The sequence below is a fragment of the Lepisma saccharinum genome, chromosome 1, assembly GCF_977018435.1.
Source record: "Lepisma saccharinum chromosome 1, izLepSacc3.1, whole genome shotgun sequence".
Taxonomy (NCBI): domain Eukaryota; kingdom Metazoa; phylum Arthropoda; class Insecta; order Zygentoma; family Lepismatidae; genus Lepisma; species Lepisma saccharinum.
The window spans coordinates 187,709,640-187,722,460 of record NC_139229.1 but is presented as its reverse complement, the minus strand read 5'-3'; positions in this window follow the sequence as shown (position 1 = coordinate 187,722,460).

The window sequence follows — 12,821 nt, the reverse complement described above, 5'->3', positions numbered from 1 at the left end:
CACTAGTTCGGAAGTGGCAATTTTCATTTCCAGCATGGCAAGACACCAGTCCATAAAGCAGGGACTATAACTGAGTGGTTTGACGACATAGGAGTGAATGAACTTGACTGCTGGCTACCTCAGAGCCTAATCTCAACCCCTTTGGACATCTTAGAGCACCAGTTGCAATCCAAGCCAAACCGCCAACCACCACCACCGAGTTGAGTTGTTCAACATTTTCGCCCCAAACTGACACCAGACCAGCTCCAGGTAAGCACATTCCTACAGGTGTCATTATTGGCAATATAGTGTATGACTTTTTTTTTTTTTTACAATTGCTTTATTCATTACGATAAACTTCATATATTTAAATGTCCTTATTAAACTATAATTTTGTTAATAACTGTAAAAGTAACTATTAATACCATTACTCATTATCAGAAAAGTAAACAAGTTATATTTACAGTACTCATTTCAATTTCATTACAAGTCATATGATACAAGGGTTGATCAAATGAAAAGGTACAAAACGTGTTGCTGTTAGTTTTGTATTAGCAAGTAAAACAAATATATTATTTGTTTTAAGAAAGAAAAATACTGAAATCTACTTACGAATTGATGTATATTACACTATATCCCATAATACATACATAATTAGAACAGTAACAGTGATAATGAAATGTCTTTCTTCTTATCAAAGATTTTTATCATTAATGCAACTTAATTGTGAATGTTATAAAAAGATGACAGTCACAATAATCTCCCCTCCCGGGGTGAAGAAAATATAGACATCATACTTTGATGGCTTAAAAAGATACAAGATTTTAAATATACACATCGAACAGTTACATAACTTTAAAATATTCAACATTCAAAACAACATTTAATACTATAACAAATCTTTCAAAGAATGACAATCAATTCAAAACTACGTTGTTATCCTTGCGCACTTATTTGTTAACATTCAACAACAGCTCGTGTTTCTTCTCCAATGAACAGTGGAAGGGTTTGATATTTTGTAAATTATGTCTACATTTTATCTTTGGTCCTACTAAAGACGCCAAGTTCACAAAATTGTTCTTAACTTCCTTTAAGCAAAGCAATATTTGTAAGTAACCCAAATATTAAATTATACATTTGGTATTTGAGCAATAAATTAAATAAATCATCAACTTCAGCTTCACAATATTCGTTGCCATAAACTTTCTTATGAATATCTTCTTTAGAAGCTACATAACCACAATCATCCACATGAGAAGATTCAAATGTCAAAGTTTTATAAGATCCAGCTACCTAATGTAACGACCAAGTATTATTTGTGGAACTCTGAAAAAAAAAGAGCTGATACTTCTTTACCACTTGAATGAATTAGTTCAACAGTAGACATACGATAATTAATTATAGCCTTATACTGCCACAAAAATGGTGCTCCCAAGATCAAATCGGCATGTAATTGTTTAATTACATATAAACCCACGTGGAAAAATTCATCTCCCAACTGCATAATGACATATTTAAAACCCACAACTTTTATACGTTGCTCACCAGCGAAACAAGCCAACTGAATTCCTTCTATTGGTTCCAGCTTTATACTTGGTAATAAAGAACTTAGAGTGATCCAAACTTTGTAATCCAACAAATTACATTGACTACCAGTGTCAATTAAACAATTAAGAAACAGGTCACAAATTCTTCCCTGTATTTCTGGTGCTTCAAGTAAAGGTGTAGGAGTTCCTTTATCTGTAACAGTCCACTCAGGCTCTGAATCAAACCACTCCAGCAAAAATGCAACAGGTAAAACATCTTCTTTATCAACGCCTAAATATTTAACTCTATTAAAGTCACCGAGACAAGACTTAACATGCAAAAGGTAAGGATCATAATTACAAGTAAGCTCCATGTTGTCATCCTTTGGCAGGGCGAATTGGAGCGCATTTCCCCGCCTTAGTTGTTTAATGTTCTCGGAGGGCTCCCACTAGTAGCATTAGTTACTGAGGAACATTCTTGATTTAAACTAATGTCATTGCAATTCATTCCATTTCGGAAATTTCCATTGTTCCTTGCTGAAATCTCTGAGTTAGTGTTAATGGAGTCACCTCGCAATTCTGTATTGGTCGGACTTTGAAATCTTCTATTCCTGTTGTATCTAGGTGCATCTGTATTATTGCTATTACTAGCGTTCCCTTGAGTGTTTGTTCTTCGATTATTATTATGAAAGTACAAACTTCGATCGTTACCTTGTCGCCTATAGCTCTCTTGATTAGCTCCAGATTGCCTATAGTTGTTTCTGGGATTCCTAGCAGCTGGTTGGCCCATAAGTCTCTCTGAAGATACTGTTTGGGTAGATGAATCGCTGCATGACTTATTTTCCATAGACACTTGCCTTACAAAATGCCTAGATTTTTCGAACCTATTCGAGTTGTACTCCCCACTTATATAATCACCAGGTAGTGACAAAGATTTGGTTTTATCACTAGAATATAAGTCTATTGCCCTGAGTTTTTGTGTTAATTGTTTAAGGTTGGAAATTTCGTGACAACCCACATTCTTAGAAACTGTTTCTGGCAATTGCTTCAGAATTACTCTTATTATCTCAGCTTGTTTAGGCTTTTCTACAAGGTTGCAATAAGATGAATATACCTTCAATGCATACGCTTCTAATGATAAACCAGAAGATGTGTTGTATTTACGAGAACGCAAAACTGTCAGTTGGCTTTCTAACAAATCATTCGAAGCAAATTGTTCAAGAAACTTGCACACAAAATCATCATATGATGAGAAATTCCGTCTTTCACTATTGAACCAATACGCTGCAGTATTGTAGAAACATTTGTGAATAACTTGCAGGCGATATTGAGAAGATACACCAATCAAATTTAACATTGTTGTCATCTGGTCTATAAACTCCCTAGCTGATTGTTTCGAGACGTCACCTCCAAAACGTGGTAACTGGCTTAGCTCATTTACACGAATAACTTTACCCGGGCATTCTCCAAATTGGTTTCTTGAAGAAATATTTGTATTACATTCTGCACGCGCAGGTTTACAAAACTGATTTGATTCAAAATTTGGAGACTGAGAATTCTTAGAAGCAATGTTAATTGGATCATTCAAAATGTCATTTCTGGGAATGTAATTTTGATTATAAAACATCGGACTCATTGAAGTTGTAGCATTTGTATTACCAGCCACAGTATATAATGGCTTCCCACATGAAGGTGTATGCTGAAAACACATTTGTGAAATTGGATTATTTGAATAAGCTTTCGTTGTACAACACTGAGTTTCATTATGAAAACTGGCATTCAGAGGACTACCATAACCATAATGGTTAGTAGAACAAGGTTCATTGTAATGCACTCTATTTGTATTCTCCGAAAGTGCGAAGTCCCTATTGGCCAACGGATGTGTAGTGAAATGAGCAGGTGATTCGTCACGTGATGGAGGATCCCACAAATAAGATGTATTGGAAAGCCTGTAGTTAAAATTAGTTCCTAAAGAAGCGTTCTGACCTGATTTACGTTTAGTAATTACAGGTACATCAATATCAGATGAATCATAACCGGAAGAACCAACACCACGTTTGTCACTTCGAGCACTATCCCGAAATTTAACATTTCGTGATCTTCGATTTGAATTTGCGTTATTTGTTTGACAAGCCACATGCTCAGTTTGTTTACTATTTCCATCCTCTTCGCTCAGTTCTCGTCTTCCATTCAAAGTTTCGTTAGCAACACTGTTGCTGATGGCATTGCCTTGCTCCAAAGAAATAACCCTATCTCTAAGGTCATTTACCAAGGTTTCAGAGCTACATGTAGCAGTCTGAACTACCTTCATTCTATCTAATTCCGCATTTAATGTTTCAAACCTAACCTCATGTTGAGTAAATTTCTCCATAATTTCCTCATTGCAGACTTCCAACCTTGCCAACTTTCCGTCATGACTCTTCATTTGTTCTTGAATATCTGAAACTTCGACATGCATTGTACTAATACCTTCATCCAATTTACACCTCAACTCACTGCTAACATTTTGACAAGTTTGGGCAACATCTTGTAACGAATGTTCAATATGATCAAGCCGGCCGTTAAACCTAACATTATGCTGCTGTAATTCATTTCGAATGGCTTGAAACTTCTCTTCCAGATTTTCATTATTTTGTTGCAATTCCCTTTGTAACATTTCCTTATTTTGTTGCAACTCCTTTTGCAACATTTCGTTATTTTGTTGCATATCCTTTTGCAACTCCTTTTGCAACTCCTTTTGCAACATTTCATTATTTTGTTGCATATCCTTTTGCAACATTTCATTATTTTGTTGCATATCCTTTTGCAACTCCTTTTGCAACATTTCATTATTTTGTTGCATATCCTTTTGCAACTCCTTTTGCAACATTTCATTATTTTGTTGTAATTCACAGCGAATGTTCTGTTGCAACTTTTCTTGAAGATTTTCATTATTTTGCTGCAAACTTTGGGTAACCGTAACTTGAAATGCAGCAATAATCTTGTCCAAGTTTGGATTCACTGTACTTGTATAAGACTTTAACAAAAAAGGATCAAAATCTGGTTTACAAGATTTACAAAAATAGCTTTCATTAGAAGAGCTAAATATTACCCAGTGCATTACAGTGAAACCTCTGCACTCCAAATGTTCCCATTTATTGCAGCTATTGCACTTCACAAGACGAGAATCTGCTTCAATGTTACTGCAACAAATAATATTCTTCATTGGGTCAGCATTTTCTTCAATAGTTTCATTTTCCCTGAAACTATCGACGACATCGGATCTTAAGAAAACTCCCGTTCTTAAGTTGTAAGAATGTTGTTTCCGATCCATTATTTAAAGTAATCAGAAGATAACTTCCACACTATATATATTCACGAATCCTGGCTGAAGGTCGCCATAATTGTTGCTGTTAGTTTTGTATTAGCAAGTAAAACAAATATATTATTTGTTTTAAGAAAGAAAAATACTGAAATCTACTTACGAATTGATGTATATTACACTATATCCCATAATACATACATAATTAGAACAGTAACAGTGATAATGAAATGTCTTTCTTCTTATCAAAGATTTTTATCATTAATGCAACTTAATTGTGAATGTTATAAAAAGATGACAGTCACAAACGACACTGTCGGTGTAAATGAATACTCTATTCAAAGTATCCTCCATAGGCCTGAGCACATTGATCCCATTGATGAACGAGCTGAATGATTCCTTTTTCCCAGAATTCCTTTGGCCGTGACGCAACCCAGTCCTTCACAGCATCCTTGAGTTCATCGTCCGAGGTGAAGCGCTTTCCTTTGAGATGCTTTTTCAGGGGACCAAACACATGGAAGTCACAGGGGGATAAGTCCGGACTGTAGGGCAGATGGTCTAGCTGCTCCCACTTGAACCTGGCCAGTTCCGCATGTGAGACCCTGGAGACGTGTGGACGTGCGTTATCATGGAGCAGAACCACACCCTCCATGAGCAGCCCCGGTCGTTCGTCTTCCCCGTAAACGTTCACCATCCGGCAATGAACATCGGCCGGTTTAACACCTTCCGCTGTCAGAAAACGGATAACGCCTCGCTGCTCCTCAACAGTCGAATTTGCCAATGTTAACGCCATCCTGTCCGAACACGCACTGCCGCGTCACTTGGACGGCGCTCTGTATCGGAACCTCTGCTCTCTCCTGCGCATACGCGTTCCCCTGCATGATCCGATGCTGCGTGGCAACTCCAATCGCACCCCTACATATCACGCTACATTCTCCCATCGCGGCATTGGTATTATATAAATTATTCCGTTGTTACGACGTTTTGTACCTTTTCATTTCATCAACCCTTGTACTTCAAACACTGTAAATTAATATAGGTATTTATGTGCTTTTACAGGGTCTAACCCTTCAGGAATCCATCCACCTCAATTGTAATGATGGCGCCAGCCTGATATAAGTAGGGGGGCTACAGATTTCCTTTTCAAATTCTTCGGGGCCTAACATAGCCGTAACTTTCGACCTAACTTTCGGAGCAAAGGGGGGGGGGGGGGAATCGAAAATTATTCCATGCCATAAAAATATTGTCTGTGTTCGTGAATATCTGGAACCTTTCATTTCTGTTTCGCCAAAAATGGCAACGGACCGTTCTAGTATGTTAAATTTTTGCACATAATTTATTACATTTTTATTTTCACTGTGAATTTTAATATTAACCATTATTAATTGTAATACAATGCATCATTGTTAATCTGTAATGAGAGAAAATAGAAAGAAAAACAACACCATGTTATCAAAAGTAAAGCGTTCAGTTTCATAAATATTTCCATTTCGAGCCCTGACGTAATGAAATGTGCCTCCACCAGGGGTCGAACCCGGGAACATTTTGTTATAAGGCTGAGGCTCCTGTGGTCCATCTTGTAAACACAACTTCTATTGTCTAGTATTTTGATCTCTGTATAACAACCTAAAAGTACACATGTGCTGACGTCAAAAGTAGGAGATATCCTCTAACAATCCAGAGTAATGTTTGTTAGTTTTTGTATATGTATTACATGTGTGCTATTCTGACCAGGGTGGGAAGCTCAATTTTAATATTTTCAATTCTTAGCATTTAAGAAATAGGTTGATTCCTTTACATGGTATTTCTGCATCTCTGATATTTCCAACGATAAGGATATATGACACGAATGAGAGAACATTGCCAACACCCATCTTGGCTATACTTGAATGGGGAACCAACAAACAAAAATGAAACTTGACGGTTCTTTATATGTTGAACGTCCTCCTGCTTATAAAATTCACTTTTCGCATCTGTTAAATCTATTCCTAAAATTACTGATTAGAATTGAATTGAATTGAATTAAAAATTTTGGGTGCGTCAGCACTAAGGCTATTTTGCACCTGTCACATTATATGGGGACCAGCCCCTTATCGTTACACATAACAACTCTAACGTTGCAGAACTAAAATCATAAAATATTAAAATCTTCTGACTTTCGTTAAAAGCTGAGGCTGTAAAGGAGCACTCAGTACAAATAAGGACAAAACACAGGACAACACAGACAAAATTATACTGGCTATGGGGCCAGTCGCCAGATCCTCGTTAGTCTGCAGTCCAGGGTGTACTATGTGGATGTGAGGTTGACTATTGGGTGCACTACGTGGAAGGAGCACCCCTTAAATTAAATTAAATTTATTTTATTAAATTTATAAGGGCTACCCCACACCCCCTATACGCCTTCATGGCGTGGTGCTATGCACAGGGGAACACTTTACTTTACTTTTTTTTTTAATAATTACTCACATTTAGCTGTATATGTGCATATTCATCGTCACCGTTTTGAACCTCCAACCAATGAATAATCTCACAGCTGCTGAATAATCTGCCTACCAGGTGGGCAGCAGAGTATCATGTCAATTTAGTAGCAAGTTTGCGACTCATGATTGGCCAAACGGAAATTTTATAATGGAAAATATAAGTAAGAAAACTAGTTTTTCTTATTTTTGGTACAAATCGTCTACTGTATTATTAAAATCTGAAGGGGGGCTACAAAGGGGGCTGAGGTAAGTTTTGGGGGCTTCAGCCCCCCTGTAGTGCCATTCCTGCTAAAGGGACGAGATTAACTTTTACCTCAAAATGCATTTTATGTGTGATATTAAGGAGGTATAATATGTGTGGCTACTTTCCCCTTCTCTGCACTGTACACACACAACACACACACAGTGACGGAAGTTCAAATGGTCAGAATAGCACACGTGTAATACATACAAAAACTAACAAACATTACTCTGGATTGTTAGAGGATATCTCCTACATTTGTTGTCAGCACATGTGTGCTTTTAGGATGTTATGCAGAGATCAAAATACTAGACAATAGAATTGTGTGTATACAGGTGGACCACAGGCCTGAGGATTTTCAAGATATACCGGGTGTCCGAGAAGTCTTTGTATGAAAACAAAAATTAACTGTATCCGCTATATGCAACATAGACATGAAAAAATGGTACCAAAATGTTCGGAAACTATTCAAGTTTTATTGGCAATAGGAAAGAAATCAATAAATCTCCACGTGAGCACCCTTGGTAGCACGGAGTACATCTAGTCGAAATTCAACTTTTCGCCATGCATTAGCCAACATCAAAGGAGGGATTGATGTGATGACTTGGGTTATCCGTTGTTGCAGAGTTGCAAGATCGGATGCAGGAGTTCTGTAGACATTGTCTTTCACATAACTCCATAGAAAAAATCTAAAGGGGTTATGTCTGGAGATCGTTCAGGCCACGCCGTCGGTCCATCTCGACCAATCCATTTTCCAGGAAATGTCTGTTCAAGGTAGGAACGAACCTCCAGACTCCAATGTGGCGGTGCACCGTCTTGTTGAAAGATAACATCAGGGTGGTATTCTAGCAATTGAGGAACAGCAAACAATTGCAACATGTCGAGATACACTCCAGATGTTAACGGTGTCCTCACAGAAAAAGAATGGTTCGATTATTCTGTCATGCAGCAGCGTGCACCAAACGTTCACCTTCAGGTTGCCCATGGTCGACTTCCTCACCTCATGAGGGGGCTCTTTACCCCAGATACGCACGATGTTTGAAACTGTCTCTGCACTGTTTTTTGTGACCTGCTCTCGTGAAACCACAGGACACACTCAGCCTTTTTCTGATTTGTGTACATTTCCGGTTTGCTGGACACTGGCACTGCTACACTACTGCAACGGTACAGAAATCTGAAACAAAAAAAACTTGAATAGTTTCCGAACATTTTGGTACTATTTTTTCTTGTCTATGTTGCATATAGCGGATACAGTTAATTTTTGTTTTCATACAAAGACTTCTCGGACACCCGGTATATTAAGCACTATGAAATATAATTCAAATAGTAATTTATTGGTACACAACACTATGTAACAGTATGCCCTTTATGGCACAAATCCACATGTTTGGTGGAGTTCTCAAGGATAACATGAAGCTGCTGTTTTTTTTTTTTTTACACTGCAGAAGCACTAGATCTAAAATTCTATACTCACGACTTTATCATATTCCAGCTAGGAATGGTATCATGGCTTGTAATGTTGAAATGTCAACAGAATAACAGCTGCAAAATCACTTCTGAGTCGCCACTTGTGCATATTTTTTCCACAACAAACATGCGAACTATTCACTGCTCTATTGTCACTAATGGCATCGGTTTTGCAAGTGTACAACATGTCTGTTTCCTGGCCGACTGCCAGTGTTGCCAAGCTATTATACTTTAAAAATTGCCAGGTTCCCGAAACTCAGCCTGTGCAAGGGTTCTTGCCAGAAAATTATGGATTGTTGTAGCTCTTACAGATGGCTACATCTATATCTATCTATCAGAAAAAATATGAATGCTGTTTTAGCTTCATCATAACATACATCTTCAGATAAAACAATTTACTATGGAAGAATCAATACTGACACACAGCATCGACCTCCCTGAGGGTGCAGTGGTAGCCTCGTTGCCTTGTAATCAAGGGATCCCGGATTCGATACCTGCTGGAGGCACATAGTGGTTCGGATCCCACTTTAAACTGTAGGTCCAGTCCCGATTAACATAAAGTGGACTTAAAAAAACAAACAAATCAATCATTCTGATACATAGAATGAATAGACTAATAGAAGGAATGCTTAGAAAACTGTTCATGTATGTACATTTAAAGGACATCAGGACATAAAAAAACTGTAGCACTGCTAATTTGAATCAATTTTATTATATCACATATGATGAAAGCTTTTAAAAAGGAAAAAAAAAAGAGGGACTGATTCTATTTAGGTTATTTAGACACCTGGTAGCCACCAAGGCAACCACACAATATATGCCCTACTATCCGATTAAAAATTATAGATACTAGAGTTTGGAGTTCAATTAAAAATTATCCAATAAACTTACATAAAAAGGAGTTACATCAAAATTAGCTTATTGAATTCTGTGTTAATCTATCCTAACCATTTTTTTTATTCAAGTATGCCTTCTATTTTTAATCCTCATGAGAACAACAAAAGTGCAATTTTTTTATTTTTGCAAACGATCGCTTTCTTAGAAATTATATAAATAAGAAATAGGTGGTCCGATCATGATTGAATTTTAGTACGGTGCAGACAGAAAGGTTTTAAACACAATTCTAAATTTTCAGATTTTTAAAATTTGTCAAAAAACTGTTCTTCTCAATTTTGCAAAACATCTGTTTCTTAGTATTGGATAGTCCTACAAATACACTATTGGCCTTGTTTTGAAGTGGTTAGCATCTGTTTTTAAAATCCATTATCATTGTCAATTCACATTGCAAAACCGATTTTATACAGATTTTTATGCAAAGGAATAAAGATGTACAAGGAATGTGGCAACACCACTTGTGATGACAGCCCAGTTTCCATGGTTCAACAGACATCACTTTCTGCGGTGTTGGCACGTTCCACATACATATTTACTCTGTTGAATAAAAATCTGTATAGTCGGTTTCGCAATGTGAACTGACAATGACAATGGATTTTAAAAACAGATGCTAACAGCTTCAAAACAAGACCAATATTGTATTTGTAGGATATATCCAATACTAAGAAAAAGGTGATTCGCAAAATTGATAAGAACGGTTTTTTGACAAATTTTAAAAATTAAGAATTGTCATTAAAACCTTTGTGTGCACCATACTAAAATTTCATCACAATCAGACCATCCATCTTATTTATTGGATTTCAAAGGCAATGATGTTGGGGAAGGGGGGGGGGGGGGGGCAGCACTTTTCCATTCTCACGAGGATTAAAAATAGAAGGCATACTTGAAAAAAATCGTTAGCATAGATTAACACACAAATGAATAAAGTAAATTTTGATGTAACTCGTTTTTATGTAAGTCTACTGGTTATTTTTGGACTCCAAACTCTAGTATCTATAATTTTAATCCGACAGTAGATACCTATTGGCTGATTAAGCAGCCAGCACCACATAACTACAATTAACATGCCACTTCTACAAAACCAAAGACATTTTACTTCTGTCTTTTCTGTCACTTTATATACAGACCAGGATTCAACATACTTAAATGCAAACCAAATGTTCATTGATAGCATTTTTAACAAGTGCATTTTATAGTAGCAGATTATTCCATGAAAAAATATGCAATGTTGTAAAAAACATACAATATGAATGGGTTATTATGAGGGCTGCTGGAAAAGTTTCTGCAAACTACCACCAACAGTGGCGCTAGTGTTCCGCTATTATAAAAATTGGAAGAATAGACTTTTTTTATGTTTAAATTATATTTGATTGTTTGTTTAAGCCTATTTGTTTATTTTTCATAGCAGTCTGAAGAAGTAGTTTCGTGTGAGAAATGGAAATTTCTCGTGAACACTTTCAGGCAATGATCTTTTATGATTTCAAATGTAGTTTAACACCGAAACAATGCATCGAGCGACTTCATTTGGCATTCAGGCATCCTTGAACATTGACATGAAAGCAATACATACGATTTTCCATGGTCATCTGAACGTACGGAAACTTTCAAGCCATTGGATTTCACACACACAACTTGACGAAGCTCAAAAACAGGCTCGTACAGGGGACGAATCTTGGACCTATTCATACGAACCCGAAACTAAACAGAAATCCACTGTTTGGGTGTTTCAAAGTGAGTCGAAACCAACAAAAGTTGTTCGTTCGATGAGTGCTGCCAAGCAAATGATTGCTTCTTTCTTCGGTTATACCGGACATGTGGCAACAATAGCTTTAAAAGATCGAAGGACTGTAAATGCTGAGTGGTATACAACAATTTGTTTGCCAGAGGTCATCAATGAATTGTGTAAAACAAACCCAAATCGTCGCATTATTCTTCACCCCGACAACGCCAGTTCCCACTCAGCACACTAAACTCTTGATTTTTTGTCCAGTAAAAATGTTGAATTAATGACTCATTGTCCGTACTCACCTGATTTATCACCTAATGACTTATTTTTGTTCCCACACATGAAAAATAAGATGCGTGGTGAGCGATTTGTGTCACCTGAAGCAGCTGTTGACGCATTCCGAACACCGGTTTCTGAGGTATCCGCTTCAGAGTGGAAAAAATACTTTCAAAATTGGTTTGAGCGTATGCAAAAGTGTATCGATCTTAAGTTAGATACTTTCAAAAATAATAAAGCCAGTGCCAGAATTTCACATGTCTTTTTTCATATTGATTGCAGAAATATTTCCAGCAGCCCTCGTACTTTTCAGCCAACATTTTCTGATATGTTTTAATTATACATACTAAAAAAAAAAAAAAAGATTGTTTGCAATACACTCAATTTATTTTCCAAGACATTGTAGTCGGAAAAATATTTTATTGAAGGTTTTCTAAATGAGGAAAAATTCGGTCATTTGTAGATAGAAAATACATTGATCTGTATTCGTTTCTGAGAGCCAGCAACATGTATACATGAGAGCGGCACCTGCTGAGTTACATGTCAGTGGTCTTGACTTACAAGCAGTCTGCATCTAGCTAACAAAGCAATTACGGCTTTTCACAGATGCAACTGCTTGAAAAGCAAACAAGCTGATGCCTCACCTATTAGCGTCCCTTCACTAAAACAGAAATACGCAACGATTTTCAACACAACTTCACATGATTGTAGGAGCATAATAGCTAGATCTATGCATATTTCGTTTTTGACAAAAACACGAAATGTGAAAAAATGCATTGTTATTTGATAAATTTGATTCTGTTGATTTAATTGAAAATTAATTAGCAAAAATGGACTCCTTTACACAGAAATAAACTTAATACTCTTATAACTTTAAAATGTGCTATTAGAAGTGAAATGTTAATTTTGTGTAATAAGTATAGTTTTTAAA